At 34.7% G+C, this 26,381-nt stretch overlaps 1 long non-coding RNA gene across 1 annotated transcript in view; it reads right to left on the bottom strand.

Moving 5' to 3' along the window:
- LOC126968443 (uncharacterized) overlaps nt 1–22,985 on the bottom strand; it is a 126,584-nt gene extending 103,599 nt beyond the window's left edge. The window contains exon 1 of the long non-coding RNA XR_007730208.1: nt 22,872–22,985. This is a non-coding gene — a long non-coding RNA (uncharacterized LOC126968443). The remainder of the gene's footprint in view (nt 1–22,871) is intronic.
- Between the last annotated feature and the right edge of the window lie 3,396 nt (nt 22,986–26,381).

Raw genomic sequence — 26,381 nt, 5'->3', positions numbered from 1 at the left:
CAATATAATTTCGTAAAATAAAATTTATTATTTAAAAGCCTGAGGGTGGTCATTCCATTTCCAATCTGTGGTATCAATATTTTATTGTAACCTTTACCACACGAACATTTATTAACAATTCTTTTGAACGTTTTCTTGGATCATTATGTACTACCATTTACATTGCCCATTAAAGACTTATTAACTGGACTAAATAGAGTAGTAGGCATAGCAAGGTGTAAAGGTTATGATTATCACAGTTTCTAGAAAATTCAATAGTTTATTTATGATTATACATAGTACTATGAAAAATATATTGAAATGCAATAGTCAAAATGTTTGAGTTATTAAATTTTAAATTATCTTTAACTTCTGCACGAAACGGATGGTTCCCGAAATAGTATTCTTCGGAATCAGACCTTTATCCTCAATCTATAAAGCGTGTGTCTCTTGAGATGGTGGTCAAGACTCTACGTCCTTTTACAAAAAGGATTATCGACACAAATTATTTTAGCATCATATATTCGTAGCCTTGTGAGCTAAATCCAAGTTGTTTGAAATTGTCACTCACGGCATTCACGAGATCTTAAATTATCTATATTTTAAGTTAATATATAATGCCAGTGGGAGGCTCTTTTACACAGGATGCCGGCTAGATTATGAGTAGCACAACGGTGCCCATTTCTGCCGTGAAGCAGTAATGTGTAAGTATAGCTGTGTTTCGGTGTTAACAGCGCCGGAGCTAGGGAAATTACTAGACAAATGAGACTTAACATCCTATGTCTCAATGTGACGAGCGCAGTAGCGCAGAATTTTGGTTTTTTTCAATAATCTTGAGGGGCACTGCATTGTGATGGGCAGGTCGTATAAATTACCATCAGCTGAACGTCCTGCTCATCTCGTCCCTTATGATCATAAAAAAAATTAATTTCTGATACTCCGTTGGATATAGATAGACCAGTTGCAACAATATCAGGCTTATTGGCATCAATACCCCTGATATTGTCAATGATAAAAGATCGGTCCCAGCAGAGCTTTGCATGGCGTTTTGCACAACTGGCACTAGAGCATACTAATAATCTGGCAAAAAATAAAATGTACAAAATTGTATCGAAGAATAAGTTATTGATGAATTTTCTTACTGTTATAATATTTCTATCAGCCATAGAAAAAAAAAGTTGTCACATCTAGAAATAGTTTGGCAAGGATCATCCATTAATAAAACCTCGATCAATATCTTCAATATAAAAAGACTTATTAAGTTTAATTATTAAAATAATTTAACCTTCAGACTGCGAGGGTCCTCACAAATGACACCTTGATCCTTTATTAAATGAATTAATGAAATATTAAACCTTCCGACGTTTCAACAAAATCGGGATAATAACGAGAACCTTCTCGATTTAATATTAATTTTGATAGACATATGAATGAAATAGATGGATTCGGGGTGAATTTATTTTAAACGGGTTTCAAAATATATAAGACTCAGAATATTTACTGGATACGATAAGTAGAGGTGTAAATAGATGATTCGAAATATTAAAATAATTGCTAAAAAACGGTTGTTCTTTAAGGTTACTATAACATAAATGACCTTATAAAGGGTACCACATCGTGGTAATGGCGTGTTTTTAAAACATCTTTTTTTTCTTTTTTTTTTTTTGGTGCAATCAAAACAGCATTAAAGGTACCAAAAGCATCTGTGTTGACCAAAAGATCGTAGAAACATACTAGTGCACTAGGGTACAAGAAAGAATGATGAAGAGAATACACTAACACAAGGTTGAAAATGAAAAAATATTTATTTCAGTTACAAAAATGGTACAAACATAATAGTGGATGTGACCTTCTATTAAGTGAGGACCACCTGTGCCAGAGGTCCACGCTCTAAAGGTTAAGATGGGTGGAAAAGCTGGAACAAACACCAGAGCCGTAAAAACTGTTCAACAGTTTAGGATTTCAGGAAAAGAGACGACGCTAAGATAGAACTAGGATGCAGTAGATAGTGTGTTGAGTCTTTGGAAGAGAACATCTCGGAGAAGAGAATCTAGAAGTAGAACTTGATGGAAAACAATCACAGAGAAATCCAAGACCAACAGAGATGTAGTGCTAGAAGAAGAGAGTAATACTTATGCTTGACTATTCACAGTACAGGCATTCACGGGCCATTCTCCGTAACTTTAAGGACATGCGGGCTACTTGAATCTTGAAATTTACCAGGGGGAGGCTCCTTTGCACCGGATGCCGGTTAGATTATGGGTACCACAACGGCCCCTATTTCTGCCGTGAAGCAGTAATGTTTAAGCATTACTGTGTTTTGGTCTGAAGGGCACCGTAGCTAGTGAAATTACTGGACTATTAGCCCAGAATGAATAAATGAGACTTGGTATCTTATGTCTCAAAGTGACGAGCGCAGTTGTAGCGCTTCTCAGAAATTTTGGTTTCTTCAATAATCCTGAGAGGCACTGCATTGTAATAAGCAGGGCTTATCAATTACAATTAGCTGAACGTCCTGCTCGTCTCGTCCGTGATTTTCATAAAAAAATACTTAAATACTCTATGTATATACTATCCATACCTATCTATATCCACTTTATGTATATCTATCTGTTCACAAATCCTCTAGAATAAATATGCATATGAAAAAAAGTCCTTCAAAGCTGGAAGCACTAAATAAACACTAATACCGCAAATCAAATTATCTTCTATTTAAGTCATAAAATAATCTTTATACATATTTGTATGCTAATAAAAAGGTTAACGTCTTAATTTTATTAACCGTTTGAGTTTATTTTTGATGTGACTAACATTTATTTATTATTAATAGTGATTTTCATTATTATAACACTAGAAATGAGGGATTGCTTGTAACTAATTCTAGTAGGCTTCATAAGATACATAATAGCTTTAAGGGTAAATGTATACACTTCTACAATAAAGTCCCAGCCACTGTTCAGGCATTATCTATGAATAAATTTAAATGTTTTATAAAAAAAATGGCTCTGCTCAGCTCACTGCTGAATATCTAAATGATCGGACAGCCTGGGACTAGATTGTGATTATTTTATAGCGATAGAAATGACTGTACAATATTGTATATTTTTATTGAAAAGAGCGCAAAAAAAAGAATGCTGGGAGAGTTTCTTGCGCCGCTTCTTCTCTCTCAGAGCGCCATTTGTTTCCGAAGCGGTAGTAGTATCTAGTAGTATAAGAAATGACATCAAAAGAATTCTAAAGGAATTTATGCCTTTTTTTTTCGCGCATATTTAATTGCAGTCGGCTCGTTGTAAATAGTTTACGCTGAAGTTTCCCTAATTTACTATAATTGCAATAGCGTTTTTGTTATTATTTCGTGTAATATGAAAAGTCTCTGTCTATTTCATTTCATTCTTATCTCTTTTAACATCTGATTACCTCATAATATATACCTATGCTACTAATTGGGTCGTACAGACCTTACCCCTTTAAATCATATTAAAATTCACACCAGAATTCACATGATTTAGAACATTACTGTATACCTTCTACAATGCTGTGATGGAATAATATGTTCCACCAAATTCTAATATTAAAATAGGATTAAAAATCACTTGATTTAAATTGAATGTCAAAAGCTACCACTCATTTGAAACAGTGTACAAACAACAAGTAGCAACAAAGTAGGCTGAGGGTGGTTGCTCCATTCCCAATCTATGGTTTCATGTAGAAAGTCATTTATGTTGTAGTAAAATAGCCTTTACCGCACAAAGGTTATTTTAATCAATTCTTTTGGATTTCGTAATACATTTGTTTTGTAATATTTCGATGTTTTAATAGCATATATACATCGCCCCACAAAATAAATTTTCTATCTCGATTTAACCGATTAGTAGGAATTCGTACCGATTCGGGACTAACCCACCGAGAGTCGGTACAAAATTGTAGCTACATTTTATTAGGTACCTACCTATACTTGTAAAAAAGGGAAAAGGTTTTATTTTCTTTCTTCGTCATAAATAAAAAACTATACATTATCTTCTATATCTATAAAAATGAATTGCTTTTCGTTACTCTCGCTAAAACTCGAGAACGGCTGGACCGATTTGGCAAATTTAGGTCTTGAATTATTTGTGGAAGTCCAGAGAAGGTTTAAAAGATGAATAAATAGGAAAATGCTCGGAATTAAATAAAAACAACAAATTTGTTTTTTCCTTTGATGTGTCCATACATAATTTCTATGAGATAATTTATTGACGCACGGTTTGACAGTTCTGCTGTGAAACAATTTCATTACGACAGCAGTTATATATTTTACGCAGTAATTCTTGATGTTATGATATATTATTGACAAATTAATAAAAAAACATTATTTTATTTATTATATACAGAACAACTGTCGGGTCAACTAGTAATGTAAATAAATAAAACCCGGGAACCGTCGTGCCTTGCATAAAGACCCTGTTTTTTAGGATTTTATTACAATAGTTTTGACTTTTCCCTATACTTGTAGTATAAAACGTTTTAACTTAAAAAATAAAACAGTTGTATGTCAACGGAAAATAACCTATTGATTTTGATTCCCTTGAGTACCTACTCGAAATATAATGCGTTTGTTGCGGCATAAACGTCCCTTTTTTTACGTCAGCTTAGCTTTCCTGAGTATATCGTTTTAATTTCATCTCGATACCTTCATGCATGCGTACCGGAGATAAAGAGTCTTGACAGAAAGACGGGCGGACGGTTAACGAAGGGTTCCGTTTTTTTCCATTTGAAGGACGGAACCCTAAAAACAAAAATGGATTTTCGTTAATTTATCTGCCCTCATATTTGTACGTAATAAATGACACACCTTCAAGCTTGTTGTCATATAGGTACTAAGGCACTTTCCGACAACTTGACTCTGAGTTTAAAGCATAAACGATAATCAATAGCTCTTATGCTTTACTTATTAATTTACATTTATCGTTGAAATTTGACACGATGAAACGAAAAAGCGAGACGACAGAGACAAAAATCAGGTAAATGTTTAGGATTCAGCCTGTGTGAGAGAATAAGATTAATAAGATTTAAGATTACACAGTTTTTTGGTACCAGGTGATCATAGTTAAAGAAGAAATTGTCTTATCTTTTACGCGAGTAATACATATGGCAATCTCTTACGTATACCTTAAATATATTTTGACGTCATGCGCTCGACGTATTACTACATAAACACCCTTAGAACATAAATATGGTAGGTAGCTGTAATAGTAATGTCTTTCACAGCGGTTGAAATCACGATGTATCATCCTAGCAACATGTAGGTACCAGGACTTCATAAGCAGCTTAGAGGTTTAATGTAAATTTAGCATCGGATACAGCGATTCCGTTGATTGAGGTCTTGGCCGCCAAATTAACAATTAAAAATTAAATTTGAAAATGTGCAGCAGTCGTACTGTATTAATAACAAGATCAAAAACAATAATTGACACAGTATTCCAAAGACATATTAAGATCAAAGTATTTATTTCATACTTTAGTAGCTCTTTAGTAGTAAGCCTCTTGCATCATTAATTATCGAAAATGTAAACTCTAAAAATCTATGTAATATTTACGAATAAAATGTAAAATAATTATCAAACTTTGTATCTTCCCAAAATTTTACATTCGTCTCATTATCTTGTAGCCAAGTTTTCTTTGGAAGGTTTCACTTCTACCACGTGTGAATTACACACTTTTTTTACTTACTCTACTTACTATATTGGGACGCGTGAGTTCAAATTAATGTAAGCTATACGTCATCCCATTGACAGACAGCGTGTACGGATAAGGTGAGTTACCGTCGATAAGTTTATTGGGACAGAAAAGTCAACGATAGTTACGATTTTTATCTCATGTTAGAGATCGAATATTGGGAACGGCCGAAAGGCATTTTGTATTAAAGTATTTGACGTTTGAGTGTTTTTGTTGCATCACTTGGCATATATTGTAATTGAAATAAAATTAAAAATAAGAATTTGTAAGACCTAATCTGCTTTGAAAAGAGCAACCTTAGAGTTTCTTGTTTGTTCTTATCTAAGGAAAACTGCCTTTCGGATGAGCTGTATGTAAAAATGACATATTTCGAGTGTAATGAAATTTACCTACGAAATAAAATACTTTTGATTTGATTTGTTTTCTAAATCTATGGTATACGATTTGACTAAAATGTTTGACACTTCAAAATACGTGGCCTACATTACCTACATACATTTAAAAATTTATTTTGCCCATTTAAGCGTTTCTTGTAATTGACTTTATTAAAACAGTGACATTACCAATACTCAAAATAAAAAAGCGTGTGTGTCAGCTCCAACGCACGACTGGAGTTTACTCCTCAAGAATGATTGTCTTTGAACAGGTACTAAACAAAATCAAGTCCAATGGAGTCGGTTACACACAGTAGCTCACATACACACACACGTACACAGCAGAAGCTAATAAAAGCGTATTAATTAAAAAATCAAATAAATCCTTAACGCTTAAAATATGTCAGGAAATGCCCAAACACAACTCCTGTTAACTCTAAATTCAAATTTTTTAAAATTGGAATTTTGAGTTTAAGGTCCTTTTAAGGTCCATCAAGAAAGTTACATTTTGGCACACCCTAATAGGTATATTATACTACATTCGTAAGCTATCACGCAGTATACTGTGTATGCTGGCTACACACAAGTATATACACACACACACACAACTGAAAAGTGAAAGGTCCGCGGGAAATGATGCACACCAAAAACGTTACTATCCCATTTGATGAGTAGGTTTTACTCTCCATATTTTTCTCATACCGGGCGCCTTATATGAAAATCGAATCTTAAAGAGTAAGCTCCAAAAATAAATAAAAGTAACCTGGTCACTTCTTTGATCAAGATAGGAGAAACGGTACTGAACAAATCTAGTCCATTTCTACGTGACTATTTTGATAAACATTGGCCTTATTAAGAATGAAAGTTGATTCAAAAAAATTCTAACTGGAGCCGAAGGGCATTAGCTAGCAGACAAATAAATGCATGCACGTTCCTAGTTAACTCTCCAAAATCCTCGTTTAAGCAACACAACACAGACTTAGTAATGTATAGAGAGAGTCGGGTGACTTTTTGAGTATTATAAATTAACTATTACTTTAACGCACTTTGACTCAAAAATCTTAGGTAATCATACTATGAGTGCCAGGCAAGGATGTATTTAATACGATAAATAATAAATAAAATAAAAAGCCTTAATATCTCGCAATAAAGAGGTACAAATATTAATTGCTAGGGTTAGTAACTTTTGTAAAACTAATTGTTAATACTTAAAGTATTATTTTTCTTTATGTTTGAGTTTATATTTGCAAGAACCCCTCTACAGGTGAAGGCCTCCTCCAAGAATTGCCAGTCTTCTCTGGTTTGTGCTAGCTTAAACCAGAACTACCAGCTGACTGAATAATTTCTTCTATCCATCTAGCATAGGGTCTTCCTCTTTTACGTACCCCTTGAAGACCTTTACATATAGTCACCTATTTGTCAAAAAAAGGTGAGATAATATTATCACATAAGCATCCATCAGTTGGTAATAAAATATCCATATTTATCGTACAAATGTATACACTTAGCGAGATTAATAAGATGGTTAGCTTAGTTTCTCTATAACAACTGAATTTAATGGTCATAATTCAACCGCAGTTCATGAAGATTTTGACATTAATTGATTGAGATTTTTTTTTGATTGAGATTCATTTGATGATGAAAGATCGCTTTCAATATGTAATCTCTAGAGCACCACGGTATACCTTAAATATAACCATATGCTTGAGACACACACCCTTTTATGAAACATAGATGCATTTTTAATTTATTTAGGTAATTAGTAATAAATAAATTTATGTTATTGTGATAAAAGGTATTTTTAAAACTTTATTTCATCACATATTTACAATACATATTTATTTATTTATATTTTATTAAGACTTCCAATTGTTATATCGCAAAGGCTTCGCATCAGTGTCCAAAAAAAAAGTAAAAAATTTGCAATAGTCAAAATTAAAACTTAATACTAAACGAAAGTAGGTAAACTAAAATAATTCTATGCCTTCCGTCAATCAATCCTGAATCTGCATCTCAATATTGTTATCTTTACAGTATCAGTACAGTATAGAAAACGCATAACTGTCACATCAATGCAAATAAAAATAAAATACCTATGCATGATAAAAGAGATCTGAACATAAAAAACGTTTCGCAGATTGGTTTTAGAAATACTAAAACAGGAAATGGATAAAAATATCAAGTTAGTCTCGCCATTTCGGATTGCCACTGACTATAGACATTGACCAGTAGTATCATATAGTTTTAATTCTGTAGAACGACGATTTTTATCCTGTCCGTTTCCTATATCTTTTAATATTTTAATATATTTTTGTAAATGCTTGTGTGATATGAAATAAAAACATATCTATCTATTATTATGTATTCCAAGACACTCCAGACTTGAAGACAGAACTTGATGCTAATTTTTCTCACCGAGTTTCTAGTGGCTTCTTCTCAGCTGAGTTGCGATAGTAAAACCATAATAAATTTAGTATTTAACCCTGATGATTCAAAGTAAATTCAAATTTTATTTATCCTGCTGAATAAATAAAATTTGAATTTATTGAATTTATAATTATCGATTTTTCTTGTATTAAATTATCATAAGCGGATGCCATGTAGTTTTATAGTCAAGAAGTAATTTTGATCATGTCAAGACACAAGCAAAAAGAACAAAAGCATCTTGAAACAGATTAATAATTTGACACATCTTTGTTTACATAATGATACAATGTCATGGCAATTAATTTATTATTAAATTAAACTACAGTTGTATAACTAAACAACCGTTTATTGCGTAAAATATCTCAATTTTACCTAATTACTTGCACAGCGTAATTCTTCTTCTAATGATTGCTATATCTACGCACCTGAGCCACAGCCAACCAATTAGCTTGCAAGTTGTCAAGTACAGTGGTTACATGCAAATTATTTCGTGTGTTTATTTAATTGCCCACGCCACACGCCACGTGAATTTTAATAATTTTTACAAATATTGGACTGTGGACTGCAATTAAATAAGTCTTTGGAAATAAATATGGCAACAATTAAATAAAAATCAGTGTGCGTTGTGCTTCTATTTAAAATATATATTTACAAAATTTGTGTCTTAAGTATATACAATAATAATATCTGATTGGCGTAGGTGTGGTTAAAAGTGTTAGATTATTAGATAGAGATAGCATCGTAGAGCACAATGGCTCTTTTCTGCCGTGAAGCAGTAATGTCTAAGCATTACTGTTTCGGTCTGAAGGGCGCCGTAGCGCGAGTGTGACGATTGCAATTGTAGTGCTGGAAAAGTTTGGATTTTTCAAGTATCCTGCGCAGCAATGATAAGTCGTGCCATACTGGGTCTTAACGGACACAAGTGAATTAGGCTGGCACGCCCGGAGTAATACCACTCTCCCACTTTAACCACCGCTTTTTTTAGTTCGGTGTGGACTATACGGAGGCCTAACCACCCGTATCTCCATGGGCGGTAGCCCCACCACTCCCCATCCCGTTTGCCTCTTATATTTTTTTTTTATAGAATAGGAGGACAAACGAGCGTACGGGTCACCTGGTGTTAAGTGATCACAGCCGCCCACATTCTCTTGCAACACCAGAGGAATCACAAGAGCGTTGCCGGCCTTTAAGTAAGGTGTACGCGCTTTTTTGAAAGTACCCATGTCGTATCGTCCCGGAAACACCGCACAAGGAAGCTCATTCCACAGCTTTGTAGTACGAGGGAGAAAGCTTCTTGAAAACCACACTGTGGAGGACCGCCACACATCCAGATGGTGGGGATGATATCCTAACTTGTGGCGTGTCGTGCGAAGGTGGAATTCGGCGGCAGGAATCAGGTTAAACAGCTCTTCGGAACACTCCCCGTGATAAATGCGGTAGAAGACACACAATGAAGCGACGTCTCTACGCAACGCCAAGTGATCCAGCCGTTCACAGAGCACTGAGTCCCCGACAATTCGAGCTGCTCTACGTTGCACGGGGTCAAATGGATCGAGGAGATACTGGGGTGCACCAGACCAGAGATGACAGCAATACTCCATGTGTGGCCGGACCTGCGCTTTGTAGAGCGCTAGAATGTGGGCCGGCTTGAAATATTGCCGTGCTCTATTGATGACGCCCAGCTTCTTCGAAGCCAAATTGGCTTTGCCCTCCAGATGGCCACGGAATTGGCAATCGCTCGAGATTTCGAGACCCAGTATTCCGACAAATGGGGTTTTTTTAGTGGTAAACGCGCAAACTTGAGTCTTCTGGGGGTTAAATTGGACAAGGTTCAATTTACCCCATTCCGCGACCTTCTCGAGAGAGGACTCAATAGAAGACACAAGTTTCTCCCGGCACTGGTCGACGATTTCCCGAGAGAGACCTGCATGGCCCGTGTATACGGCATCACCAGTGCTGTCATCTGCATAGCAATGCATGTTGGAGGTATCCAACATATTATTGATATGCAGAAGAAACAGCGTAGGAGATAGCACACAGCCTTGGGGCACTCCAGCATTCACGGGCTTCGGGTTCGAGCAATATCCGTCGACAACGACCTGTATGCTACGCCCAGTGAGGAAGCTGGAGGTCCACTTGCACAAGCTCTCGGGAAGCCCAAATGATGGACGTTTTGAGAGGAGCGCCTTGTGCCATACACGATCAAAGGCCTTCGCTATATCCAGGCTAACTGCCAGGCCTTCCCCCTTGCTTTCAATAGCCGCCGCCCATCTATGTGTTAGGTATACCAGAAGATCACCTGCCGACCGTCCATGGCGAAAGCCGTACTGTCGGTCATTGATCAACTGGTGACCCTCTAGGTATACTAAAAGCTGGTGGCTAATTATGCTCTCCATGATTTTGGAGAGCAGGGAGGTGATAGCAATAGGCCTGTAGTTCGCCGGATCCGAACTGTCTCCTTTTTTTTGGATCGGATGGACAAGGGCTGACTTCCATGAGTCAGGGACTACGCCTTTGGATATAAAAAAGCACTGCATTATAATGAGTAAGACGTATCATCCAGACGTACCATCAGCTGAATGTCCTGCTCGCCAAAAATATGGCGGGGGGAACAATGGCTAGTCCATGCGTTCTCGGTGACGGGCGCTGCTCGTTTTGTTGTAAATAAATGTTTTAATTACATACGATAGCTATCTACTGTAATCAAAGCTCCTTAAATATTTTTTTATGATTCAATTACTTTTTTACTCTCTCAGGTAACTCTCGGCTTCGCCGAATATTTGTGTTGTAGCCTTGGAAAGATTGTAGAAATTGTAATATTCTGAACCTATAAAATATGTTTATTTTATAGGAGTGGTAAATTGTTTTTGCTACTTATTCTCTTTTTTTTTTAGAAGAGGACAAACGAGCATACGGGTCACCTGATGGTAAGTGACCACCGCGGTCTATACTCTCTTGTACCACCAGAGGAATTACAAGGACAATACCGATTTTATAAAGGGTCGAATAAACATACACACATGAGTGTGAGACTAGACTCATTGAAAGTTTATATAGACAAGATGTGCAGAAAGTGCTAAAACGATAAAAATTATATCATGTTTTACAAATTAAGTAATTCAGATGTATGATCAAATATCGTACTGAACTTAAAAACAATTAATAGGTCGTGTTTATCTGATATTGTTGCATACAAACCCTATATCACCAAAAATTTAATAAGGTATCGTCGGGTTTCTTATTTTAAGAAAGACGGCATGAAATCGACCTTAATGAATGTAGTTTGAATATCAGATATTTATTTAATTAGCTTAACACAAACTTCAGAACAATATTGTCTAGTTATATTAATTAAGTACTTTCGAAGGCTGTGTGGCCCTTGGCAGGCTTTAGGCAAGAGTTGGATATGCCCGTTGGCGGATTGTGTCAGTCATTTAAATCAAAATTCAGTCAAAACACGACAAGATATATACCTATAAATTGAACAATGACAATCTAAACTTGATTATTTTTGTTTTGTGCAATTCTACAGGGGTTTTTTTGTAATTATGTAGATTTAATAATGTTGAAAATATTCTTCTCATTAATGTGTTTGGTTTGTGCTGCGGCCTCTTTGTCAATGCTAAAAAAAATAATTATTTAACATATTGTCACAAAAAAATGAACACACGACCGTGCTGTCCATCATTGATGAACTGGGGAGACTCTAGTATAGCCAGTGCTGGTCGTTCATAATACTGTCCAAGGTGTTGTAGATAACGGAGGTAATTGCGATAGACCTGTGGATTGCCAGATCCGAGCTTTTTTAGGTATCGGATGTATATGTGGTAACTTCCATGAGTCCGGGACTACGCCTTTTGAGAAGATTAAACGCTTCAAGGCGTCAATTTAGGAGCACAGGTTCTGAGCATGATGGAAGAAGCGAGCGAAGAGCTATCCGCCGGTGGAAACCAGTGCTCGCGGAACAGTTTTCTGTTTGAACTAAAGTTTCAGGTTCTGACATCTTGCATGAGCTGATGTATTGAACCTGCCTGTCCCATTCTGATGTGCGTGGATTTATACTTTTATAACGATCAACGGTCACAAGATTATTGCGCTAACTTGTCTCATAAGAATAAATAATAACATAAAATATGTTGGAATGGCAATAGTAAGAATTTGGAATACGAGACCCAAAATTAAACTACAAAGTATGTTTACTGAAGTGTCAAATATTTAATTATTCTTTTCAACTTGCAAACTTTTTATATTACAATTTTTACGGTTGACGAAGTAGAAAAATAATGACGGAAAAGTTAGCCTAACTTTTTGATAGATTATTATTAATTTGAATTTTAAATTTCATACAATTATTACACAATTTGTTCAGGTGTTTTGGGAAAGGGGTATTAACAACAGTTAAGTGGCGGTAAACCACTACACGATTGTTTACTTCGTCATACGTAACTTGGCTTCTACTTACTTACTTTGAAAATGAGTGAAGTTCCATCCGCAAACAATACTAACTTATTTTTTTATCCACTACTTTAGGTAGATCATTAATGTGAACAAGGAAGACAAGCGGTCCAAGAATAGACCCTTGAAGCCCATCATGAGAGGAGTCCCATGAGATCTCCTGCGATTTACATTGACGTTATGAATTCTATTGCTTAAATATGAAATCAGAAGATCAGACGTAATTCCTTTAATGCCGCCATAGTGACATAGCTTCCTGACCAGCGTTGAATGTTGAACACAATCAAAAGCCATAGTCAAATCATAGAAAATACAAGTGAATTCTGTAAATCCTGCCAGACATTATAAAATATAGTCTCGATTATCTCAAGACCTGAATCAATAGTTGTACGTCCCCTAGTGAAGGCAAACTTTTTGATATGAAGTTACTTATATTTTGTGTTAAAGTAAGTAAACACTTGGCTTATATAGGCCTTTATGGAATAGCAGTACAAACGAGTGTATGACAGATTACACACACGTCCTTTTAGGTGGCTCTAAGCACTTTTTTGAACGTACCCATGTTGGTTTGACCTGAAAATACCGCACTAGGTAGTATATTCCATAGTTTCGTTATCAAATATCTTACATAAACTTTCATCAGATATACACGTCATAACATTATAGTCTTATGACTAACTTATTCACGTTTATGTATACACCAAAATGTAAGGAACAAAGAAAAAGCTCTTATAAATGATAATCATAAATATAGAACTATTAGTTAATCTTATTGTTAGTCATTTAATTAAAAAATCGTGCGCTTATTTTCAAAAATGTATCTCTACTTTGTTAATTTCTGTAAATTATTATCTGCCTTGCGACTAACAATGCTGGGTCTACAACTATTTATTTATTTCACCTGCTTTTAGACCTAAATATTAAATAAATAACAAAATACAATGCTGGCTCTACACTTGCCCGTGTGAATCGCAGCTGCAATTTACTCACGGGTGAATTATATCTCAATAAACATAGCACCCTACATTCAGAATGTTACAATGCTTCGTTCGCTACAACTCCGAGAAACCACGAATCCTTTGTCGCAGGACAAAATGCCGGGCTAGCACAAGTATGGAGCCGACGTTTAGGAAAGTTTATGGACGATGCGGGACTTGAACCCGTGTCTCTAAGGTAACGTCTTAGCGCTCTTACCAACTAATCCAAACGTCTGTACACATGCCTAAATTTACGGAACACGTGGCATGCGGATTAACTTAGTTGGTAGAGCGTTGGAACGTTTCCCGAGAGGCACGGGTTCGAATCCCGCATCGTCAGTAAATTTTGGAACAATTTAAGGAGACGCAAACGATTACATACTCATTACAGTTACATCAAAAATAATTCTAAAGGAATCAATATTGAGATTATAAATGCCTTTTGTCTTTACTTACTTGGGCGCAAATATAATGAGATGCAATAACTTAATAATTTGTATAAGTATATATATATAACTTAATAATAATAAAAACAGTGGGATGCTCCTTTGCACAGGATGCCGGCTAGATTATGGGTACTACAACGGTGCCTATTTCTGCTATGAATCAATAATGTGTAAGCATTACTGTGTTTCGGCCTGAAGGGCGCCGTAGCTAGTGAAATTACTGGGCAAATGAGACTTAACATCGTATGTCTCAAGGAGACGAGCGCAATTATAGCGCCGCTCATAATTTTTGGAGTTTTCCAAGAATCCTGAGCGGCACTATATTGTTATGGGCAGGGCGTATTAATTACCCTCAGCTGAACGTCATGCTTGTCTCGTCCCTTATTTTAATTTAAATAAAGTGTATATATGTTTGTTTGATTGTTTGTTTTTGCTTTCGCCAGCAGAAAAAGGCGCCGCTGTGATACGCAACTAGTCAGCATCCTGTGTAATAAACCCCCCAAAAACATCATAATCGCCACGTAAACTAAATCTGCAGATGCAATGTCGCGGGCGGCAGCTTGTGCATAATATATTTGGAGGTTCAGAATCCCCTGTTACTGATTAAGTCCGAAACAGCCGTCTAGACGGATCAATCAAGCGCTGAGGGTTGAACCCCAACTGACAACGACTGTCTGTACCCCTGATTGTTATTTTTGATCGAGTAGAACACACAGAGTATATATACATAGCCACGTAAAGCATGTCGCCTCATAGATGACTTATACACCACCAACTATTAAGTAGTGATATAGTCAAAGTGAAATAAACTTTACTCAATTAGGGCTTAAACTAAGTTAAATAGTCACTATAAATATTTCTTTTAAATTACTTAACTTACCATATGTACATACACGAAACTCAACGGCTACTCTATTCAATAAAAATATAAAGTATTTTACACTGACTATCTATTATACATAAAAAATTTGTTTGTACGCAAGTTGCTGCATCTGAATATACATATATCTGCATAAGAGTCTTTAAGTAAGAAAAATTATTTCATAAAAAGTAATATGAATAAACTATATGAATATAAATTATTGTATATTGGATGCATCAACCTTTAGAGGTGAACAAAATGGTCGTAATAACTGACACAATTAGTAATTGCATCCAACAAATACAATGATTTATTAACTATAAGAGGTGACTTGGTATCACAAGCAGCACCAATTCAAGAGTTGATGCATGGACAAGCCATCCTTCCCTTCGCACATACTTTAGGAAAGGAGACAACCCGGTCCACGACGCCGAGTGAGCATGACGACCCATGTTATAGCAAACCTTCGCAGTTCATTCTACAGCTTGTTTGTATGTGGAAGAAAGTTCCTTGAAAACCGCACTGCGGAGGAAAGCCACACGTCCTGATTGTAGGGATGATATCCTAGTATGGGGGGTATCGTACGAAAGTTGAATTCGGCGGCAGGACTCAGGTCAAACAGCTCTTCGGAACACTGCCCATGATAAGTGCGGTGGAAGACACACAATTAATCGACGTCTCTACATTGCGTTCACCGAGCACTGGATCCCCGACAATTCGAGCAGCTCTGCGTTGCACTACGACGCGTTGCACACTGTTTACTACCTAAACTTCTAGGTTTATTTAAATAAAATATATAGCTCTGGATTCTTAATTTAGTCCTATTGAATAAGCTGTCAAAATAGCCCCCAGAGCACCATTTACCTCAAATCGTAACAATAATAAAGAATTTGGGCAGTAACAATTACTACCCTTAAAATCTGTAAGGGGAGCTTTCTTTCTTATATAATATCAAATACAGCCAAGAGTGCGAAAGTCGTAGATTTTTTTTTGTCTTTTTTGAAGTGAAAACTTCATTAGCGGCGTTGAGCACTTTTCTTGGGACGGGTATAAAATGTTAAACTCGCGTCAGGACACGTGACCTGATCGAAAATTCGTAAGACGGAGGGAATTTTTAAATATGAATTTAGTTTAGCGATGTCAAATGATCGCAATCTTAGCACAATGAAATACAAAACTACTATTGATGAAATCTTTAAATTCGAATCAAAATTGTTCGCTTCATACTTTAGCTACCATAAACCTATTGTATCAGTTTTAGAAATTGACCGTGATACCGCTGGTAGTGATGGTGATAAAAGAGTTGTTGAAGTTATGTATGAAAGTTGATTTTTCTGAGAAATAAACTTTTTAATGTAAAATAATTGTATTAGTTCTGAAGTGTTAATTTTTTTATGTAATTTATGTCATTTTTGTGTACGATAGCGCAATAAATGAATATTGTATTTAACCACATAAATGCTAGTTCTTTTATACTGATAAATAAAGCAATTTGTGCGAAATTATTCCATAATATTCAAAAATGCACAACGTTAATGTTCACGTTTTAATTTCTCCCGGCACTCCCGTAGTTTTTTTGCCCTGCAGGTCCTACGTAAGTAATGTAAGCAACATCCGATTTACTACAATAAACCCATACAATGGACTTACGACTAAGTAATATTTCCATAAATTTGACCCCGTTATGTCACCAGTATCATAAAAGGACACTTAAAAGGAGACCCTTTAAAAAACAAGAAGCCCGCTGAGTTCTGCCGCCCGTTCTTCTCCAATCTGAGGCTTTTTAAATAGGTCTAATTTTTTTCTGTTTAATAAGTCATTTAATATCATATTATATCGAAAAATATCTGAATTAGGATATCATTCCCACCATCTGGATGTGTGGCGGTCCTCGACAGTGCGGTTTTCAAGGAGTTTTCTTCCGCGTACTACAACGCTGTGGAATGAGCTTCCTTGTGCGGTGTTTCCGAGACGATATGACATGGGTACCTTCAAAAAAAAGCGCGTACACCTTCCTTAAAGGCCGGCAACGCTCTTGTGATTCCTCTGGTGTTGCAAGAGAATGTGGGCGGCGGTGATCACTTAATACCAGGTGAGGAGGTTTGTCCTCCTATTCCATAAAAAAAAATTGAAATCGCTCAAATATTTTATGAGTTACGTTACAAAAATATAAATCAGTCCCCTCTAGTAACCTATAAACAGCTTAATCGTACCTTTAATGCCAAAAGCGACGTTAGCTTTATATAAACTTGTAACCTAGATACCTTAGATCTAAAACCTGACGTTTCACAGGCAAATTGGGTCACAATCCAGACATTAACTAAATTAAAACACAGAGAACAACTTAATTAAAAATACCGATGTAAGACTTTAGAGGTTTTACAAATTAGTTTGGTGTGGTATAAGTTAAAGATTGGTTGGATAACATGATTCATTTGTATTGTAGCGTTTGAACACTAAATGCGAAATTAGAGATTAGTCTCCGCTGCGCTCCGTAGTCGCAGGTGCGGCAACTAATACTACGCCCAAGTGGGCGTACTCGATTCAGTCTCGAACAATGTGTGACGTTGACGTGCCACATGTGATGTTTAACTTTGGTAATTGAAACTAAAATGCCGGTTTGCGTAGTAACTTTGTAAAAATAATACTACAAGAAATAAGAAAGACAATGGGATCACATATCATCAGTAAGTGTTTTGTATTTTATTAATTTACATGCAAAATAACACGATGCGTATATATTTTAAGGATACCATCGAGTGTCAAGATACCACGCACACAAGCATCTAATAGTTGCCTTAATAAAAAAGCTATTGTTCTTAGGTAGTGCGGTATCTATTTGAGATAGAGACCAATCCTTAATTTAAGGCTAAATGTTTTGAAAAAAAAAGGTAAGTACACATGAATAAAAACTTTAAAAAAAGGCGAGTTACTCATCAGTGTATATCCTACTAATATTATAAATGTGAAAGTTTGTATGTCTGGATGTATGTTTGAACTTCTTTAACGCAAAATCTACTGAATAGATTTTGATGAAACTTTACAATAATATAGCTTACACACCAGAAAAACATATAGGCTATAATTTATAAAACTATAGTGTGTATTATACAAAATATAAAAGAAGTGTGATTGTTACTAATGAATACAACTAGCGCCATCTCTTATCAACTAGCAAGCAAAAGATCAAAACAATTTATATGGCAAAACAACGTTTGCCGGGTCAGCTAGTATTATATAGTATGAAAGACACGAGTGAACACTTTATCAAGATGAATTAAATAATAAATAAATTCTTTATTACCATACAAAAGTTATAGAAATTAAATGCATAATTAAGTGATGTAGCAATAGGCAAAAGGAAAGGGGCTCAGCTTCACCTGACATGGGATCATGGGATCATGTTTCCATACAGCGCTGTTCTACAACCATCCTTTTTGCTTTTAATAGGGATTTTCATTATTATAACACTAGAAATTCAAAGTCAATGTTTTTATTTACATAAACATGTTAGATTGATGTTACATAAATATTATTAGGTACATGTTTGCCACATTTATGACGTGCAAATTTTATAAAATACATTTCTAAATCATTAGTTACAATAATATAAATTTAACAATAGATTAGTAGCAGTATTATATAGTATTTAGTCAAGTTTTTAGTTGAAAATATTCGTCTCATGAATATAAACAGTTTTTACTAAGGTATATTTTCAATTTAGATGAGAAATTCCTATTTCACGATACCTCTCTTATTATTTTTGGGATGTGTCCATAGATTTTTATGCACATACACAAACAGTTTCTCTGAAATAATGTAGTTCTACAGCAAGGTACTTGTGGTTTGGTGGGGTCCCTGGATGGGAAAAGAGAAGTGTTTTCATGTTTACTGAATTCGCTAAATTTTTTTCGAACAAACATACAGAACTCGAATATGTATAATGCAACAATTGTTAATAAGTTATATTTTTTAAATACGGGTCTGCAGCTTTCAAGGGGTCCTTTTCCCGCTGCAGCCCTCAAACATTTTTTTTGCGCTGCTAAGATTCTATTTATTACTGTTGAGCTACCCCATATTATGATCCCATACCTTATTATAGACTCCACGTAAGCGTGGTAGGCCGTTAGAAATAAGGGAATGCTTGTAACTAATTGTAGTAGGCTTCATAAGATACATAATAGCTTTAAGGGTAAATGTATACACTTTTATAATAAAGTTCCATCCACTGTTCAAGCATTCTTTATAAATAAATTTAAATGTTTTATTAAAAAGTGGCTCTGTCGTAAATCCTACTACTCCACAGCTGAATATCTCAGTGATCGGATAGCCTGGGACTAGATTATGATTATTTTATAGCAATAGCAATGACAATACAATATTGTATATTTTTATTAAAAAGAGCGCAAAAACAAAAGAATGCTGGGAGAGTTTCTTGCGCCGGTTCTTCTCTCTGAGAGTGAAGCGGAAGTAGTATCTAGTATATAAGAAATGACATCAAAAAGAATTCTAAAGGAATCAATTTTGAGAAAATAAATGCCTTTTATCCCCTCCTCCCTAAGGTGTTGAGTGGAAGTTGATGTATTATGGCTCCCTGATTAAGCTTAGCTTAAGCTACAAATATTTATTTAATGTAATATTAATGACATATAAAACGACTTGTTACCTTTGTAAGTGTATTTGTGTGAGTGTCAGTATGACAGTGTGAGTTTATGTGTATGTATCAATGTGTGTGAGTGTAGAGGTCTATTTACGCCTGTATTAAACAATAAGGAATGGAATTTTCATTGAAGTGGTTCAGATTCTTGGTATTTTCTTTGAAAGCAGCCGATACTCATAATCTGTAACACAATTATTTTATGCCAGCGGTGAATACCACGGCGGCGCCTATTTTTGCCTTGAAGCAGTAAGAAAAAAAAAGTTTATTTCAAATAAGTTCTTATCGTTCATAGTATGTTAGCAGAAACAGACATATTATGCAACAGGCATATTATAACTATGTTAGTAAATTCTATCGCTTAGAGACAAGCTCGATTCAAGTAATGCACCTTTGAATTATGCAATTTCAACTCAAAGAATCGATGTAATATGTAAGCATTATTGTATTTTGGTTTAAAGACCACCGTAGCTAGTGAAATTGAGTGAATGAATAAATAAGCCTTTATTGCAAACAATATAAGATTCGTACAATATATATAGAAACCGTTTATTAAAACCGTCGAAGTCCCGGGCATCAGCTAGTATTATAGAATACTTGTATAGACAAGAGCGTGTATTATTACAATAATCAACTTAACTATTTGGTTGTAAACTGACCGGAGTGAAACAATCACTTAATATAATGGAGAACTTGCACAATACATAAGATTTTGTGATAAGCCTGCACAGATAAAAATACAAACACAGATTAAAAGTCTAAGACTTCTTGCCTTAGTAAGTTCAACGTGTATAGATTGTATTTGATGTTATAATTCTTTAGGCGCGTTAGGAAAGAAATATGAGAGTGAAATAGTAAGATGCGCGTGCATCACTGTAACACAAAAGTAACAGGTTGAAGTTGGATCCTAATTATTATAATTTTCTGACGTTTGCGTCATTCGTTATTTTAATTTTGGTTTCTTCGTCCATTATTAGAACAAGCAAAGGGTTCAAGCCCATACAGCCGTATTCATTATTTAATATGTAATTGTCAAAGCCATCTTTGCAAGATTTTTACAAAACTGTTCTTTCTAAAAACGTAGAATAGCATGAGGAATAAATAATTTAAATGATTTTTGCTTCGTTAGGCCAAAGAAGTATAACTTCTTGCGTGCATACATAAGTACACACACACTTTTTTTTTAAATAAATGTTTAATAAAACACTGGTCGCATATGATTTCATAATAATTATGTATATTATATATAATAATATTGACACACTCTTACACAAATTATCTTGCCCCAAACTTTACATAGCTTGTACAAGACAACGATATATTTAATAGAATATACTAACTTAAACATACATAAATACATATAAATATCCATGACTCGGAAACAAACATTCATATTAATCATAAAAATGGTGCAAACGCACCTCCCGGGATTCGTACCCGGGACCTCTAGCTCAGTAGGCAGGGTCACTAAACACTGGGCTATACCATTCGTCTTTATATTTTTGCCATTTGTTTTAAAATGGATTTGTTTTAAATGGAATGCAGCCAGCAACAATGTTTATAGGGAACAGACATATGGCGGTTTTTGCGATCTTTAAATTTCTCGTAAGTACTTCAATGAATATTTTTAAAGAAGAGGGGAAAAACGAACGTACGGGTCACCTGATGTTAAGTGATCACCGCCGCCGACATTCTCTTGCAACACCAGAAGCATCTCAAGAGCGTCGGTTCTTTAAAAAAGTGGACGAGCTTTTTTTTTAAAGGAACATGTCGTATCGTCCTTAAAACACTGCACAAGGAAGCTCATTCCGCAGCTGGGTCGTTTAAGGAAGAAAGTTTGAAAACCGCACTGTAACCGCATATATCTACAGGTTATTGTATGCTGAGATTTTTTGGCTTTTTGAGATATATATATATATATATATATATATATATATATATATATATATATATATCTACAGGTTATTGTATGCTGAGATTTTTTGGCTGAGATATTTTTAGATTTTTTGGAAAATATTTTTAAGGGATATAAAGTGACTAAAAGCTAAATTATAACAGTTCTAAATTCATTTGAAGAAAATTGACAAGCTATCTATGAAAAATACTAATTAATATATAATACTCTACAGGTTATTAAATTAACCTGTAGAAATTTCTAATTAAACATTCGAACCGATGTATGTTAAAAATTATAATGAAATTTTATAAACTCCGCAACTAAATTGTGACTGCACTTAAATACCTTTGATGAGAACTATTAACTTGCAATTTGAATGTTTCATACGAATCCTTCGGAATTTAATGTTTTCAATCGACGAGTTTTAGTCCAATCGTTCCATTAAAAATCCAATGAAATCAATTCAAATTAAATATATAATAACAATATAAATCCTATTACTCCACTGCTGAATATCTAAATGATCGGACAGCCTGGGACTATATTGTGATTATTTTTTAGCGAGAGAAATGACTGTACAAAATTGTATATTTTTATTGAAAAGAGCGCAAAAAAGAATGCTGGGAGAGTTTCTTGCGCCGCTTCTTCTCTCTCAGAGCGTCATTTCTTTCCGAAGCGGTAGTAGTATCTAGTAGTAATTAGAAATGACATCGAAAAGAATTCTAAAGGAATCAATTTTGAGAAAATGCCTTTATGCCAATTTACCCTTTTTCTCATCGAAATAGGTAAATAATAGCAAAACCCATATTTTAAATATCATGATTTAAAACTATAAAAATTTAAATTTTATAAGTAAATCAAATTAAATATTTTAAAAACAATTAAGTTTATTGAATATTACAATATAATTATTTTATGCAATGGAAAATATCAAAATGGTTCATCACCGGTTGGAATTAACGGAAAACATAAAATAGATTTATTATTTCCATATCATATTATACACAAAAACTAAATATATTACTTAACTTTGCAATTATTCTGAAATTAATTTTAGTGTTAAAAAAACTCAGTATAAATACCTGGATTTAGATTAGCTTTAACAATCCGTTCACATACACTTAACACACAATCACAAAGTTTACGAACTTCGATTTCTCGGGAATCAAACCGACGTGCAGCCACCAGGAGCGCCGCGGGACGAATGCCGATTGCGCATGAATATAACTTAAAGTTAGTACGCATTGCGATAAAGCTACTGTGGCTTGGGAAAACTCCGGAAAAGCTACAGTAGTACTAGAACTCTATATTCTGTGACAGTAGTCAAGAAGCCTTTTTTTAATCTCTGTATTAAGTGTTGCATTTTGGTAATTTAGATTGCAACATTAAAATGTTTAAATGCTTTTATTTAATGTGTTGTTTGATGGATCATTGAGTTCATAAGAGAACAATCGACGCATGGAACGAACTTTTTGCGGTGTTTGCTGGATAGTGCGATTTGTGTTCCTTTAATAATAATGCGTACTCTTTGGGGATCTTGCAGGTTGGCTACACTCGTGATTTCTCTGCTAGTTCTAGGATAGAATGGGCGGTGTGATAGTTTGAATAGATAGAATTAATACGCCCTGCCCATTACAATACAGTGCCGCTCAGAATTCTTGAAAAATCCAAAAATTCTGAACAGCTCTACAATTGCGCTCGTCACCTTGAGAGATAAGATATTGTCTCATTTGCCCAGTAGTTTCACTAGCTACGGCGCCCTTCAGACCGAAACACAATAATGCTTACGCATCACGGCAGAAATAGGCGCGTTTTGGTACCCATAATCTAGCCGGTATCCTGTGCACAGGAGCCACCCACTGGTAAAATATAGTTGGCAATATATCGATATGTATGGACGGTTTGGCGAAATTTCCGGCATTCAGCTTTAAGCACTTCAAGGGTAACTTTTCGGTATAAGTATGTCTATAAAAAATATATTCGTCTGTTCGAAAGCGTAAATAATTTAAGCCTTTGGTGATCGTTTTTAAATTTTTAACACAGCATTGTATTCATACAAAAGTATGTTTTTGAGGGTTTCTTAAATCAAAAGGAAAAAACCTTATCCATCCGTACGTGTTTCCGACTGTCTGTCAAGACCCTTTTATATCGTGGAGATATCGAGTTGAAATTAAAACAACATGCTCAAGCCTACAGTCTCTTGAAGCTGTGTAAAAATCGAAATCGTATAAAGCGTGCTTTTTTTTTTTTTTAAATATTATTTATTTAAAATTTTTTAGTTAAATTTTCTATAAAAGCGTATTTTTAAAACTATTAAGTAGTTTAACATCAATTCTTGCCTTATCGACTATAGATAAAAATTATACAAACTGACAAGAAACTTAGTTTGCAAATTGAATAATGGAATAATCTTATCAAATTAGTGTATTGTCATCGGTCCTCGATAAATCTACAAAGTTTGAATGAAATCTGGCCGTTTAAAGTGGTTCAAAATCGCGTCTAAAGGAGTCAGTTACAAACATACATACAAACATACAAGTGAAGCTAATATAAAGCGTATAAAGACAGGGCCGTTTTTGCCGCAAAAACCTACATTTCAGCACTCTTAAAGGGAATCTTATACTTCAAGTATAGGGAAAAATCTAAAAACTATAAATTTGTTGCAAGTATTGGTGGGCCAAATTTTGAATTAAGTTAACCGTGTCATGTCAGGTCTAGTATGAAAGGGCTTCATTGGCACAACCTTAAGCAGATTTTAAATTATCATTATGATGTATAGTAAGAAAAAACCTTATCGCTTTTTTTGTATGTATAGGTAAGTACCTAATAATGTGTACGGAACTCTCGATGGGCGAGTACGACTCGCACTTGGCTAGTTTTGTTATTTTATGTATAGTGACTCCTTAAAAAAATATTACGCTGTTGGTGGAGCTCCGAATAAATTAAAAGAGCAGGTTCAACAGTGCTCACTGAGTTTCAAAGATAAGCCGGAAAAAAAACATCGAATTTTTTGAAGTGAAACTTCTTTAGAATCGTTGTGATTTCAAAACGGATGCAACGGAAAAAACGACAGGTAAGAGACACAAATACAAAAATGTGTAGAATGAAGCCGGCAAAGAATGAGACAGAAATATGCATACTATTTTATTTTTAATATATTTTTAAACAATATTTTATGGAATGTTGTTTTTGGATATATATTTTTTGAGGATATATTTTTTAAATATATTTAAAGAATATATCTTTGAAAAATAGTTTTATAATATTGACGGAAACTTTGACATATTTGTTTTTAAAATTAATCCGTTGAATTTTCACTTCTACTATGTGTCCCATCACACATTTCAATTTTTTTATTACATGGAATATTTCTATAAACTTCATATGACGACTACTTCAATTTTATTTGAGTAAATATATAATTCTATCTATATTGAAACATAGCGCGCATCTTCGCAATATTGGTTTGTAAGATATTCAATTTGCAGTAAATTAAGCGGTAATCATTTGTATTAGCATAGCTTAGATCTTACTTAATGATTACTTATGTTATTCCAAGCTAATAAAGTTACGTTTATCGCTTCAATGTTGTTCCAAGTCTTCGTCGAAGACAATCTATTAAGATCGTGCTTAAAGCGTTATCTTGAGGGAATTAACAAATAAATTTTGTAATAAACTGCTAATTAAATAATCTTGTTAAAAGTTCTAACAATAGACACGGACTAGTAAAAAAGAAGGACTCCTCGCCGTGATAGTAGGAAGTGAAGCACCTTTATGTTAGTGTGTGTGTGGTTACGGGGTATACCAGTTACACAATTTTTTCTCCCTTAGATAATCATATATCCACAAATACTTTTATATTATTGTTTGTAATGTGAGTGAGTGTAAGCTTTTTCACAACGCAAAACGGCATTTTTAAAATATTTTATTGCGACGCAAACTGATCCGTTACAGACGATGGCAAATCTCATAATGGCGGCCGATCGGCTTGTATTAGTGTAAGTGTATGCGTGGGGCTATGTATTTACACGTTTACCGGCTTGTTTTGGTGCCTCACTGTTTTGTAAGGTGACACGGAGTCCTTATTTTTTTACTCGTCCGAGACAATAGATAAGTTTTTAGGGGTCATACTGTCGTACAAGATAACAATATGAACTTATTAAATAGCTATATACCCGCGACTTCGCCCGCGTACATACATGACTGAGCACGTAGTACTTATAAAAGTTGTTTCTTAAAGCTTTTAGGTATTACGTATTTTACCTGAAGATATTGCAATATTTTTTGAACCGAAAACTTCTTTAGCGGCGCGGTCGAGCACTTTTCTTGGTATGGGTATTAAATGTTAAACTCGCGTCAGGACATGTGACCTGATCGAAAATTCGTAAGACAGTCGTTGAAATTATGGATGAAACCAGTGGTTGAATGATTGTGAAATATTTTTATAGTTTATTATGTATGAAAATTGATTTTTCTGAGAGATAAAACTTTATCTGCTTAAACTTATAATGTAAAATAATTGTAGTAGTTATGATTAATTTATAGTTATGTTAAATTTTGTATGTAATATAAATTGTCATTTTTGTGTACGA

This window comes from Leptidea sinapis, chromosome 15 (genome assembly GCF_905404315.1).
Source record: "Leptidea sinapis chromosome 15, ilLepSina1.1, whole genome shotgun sequence".
Classification (NCBI taxonomy): Eukaryota; Metazoa; Arthropoda; class Insecta; order Lepidoptera; family Pieridae; genus Leptidea; species Leptidea sinapis.
The sequence above is the reverse complement of the archived record's forward strand: the minus strand, read 5'-3'. Positions and strand labels throughout refer to the sequence as shown.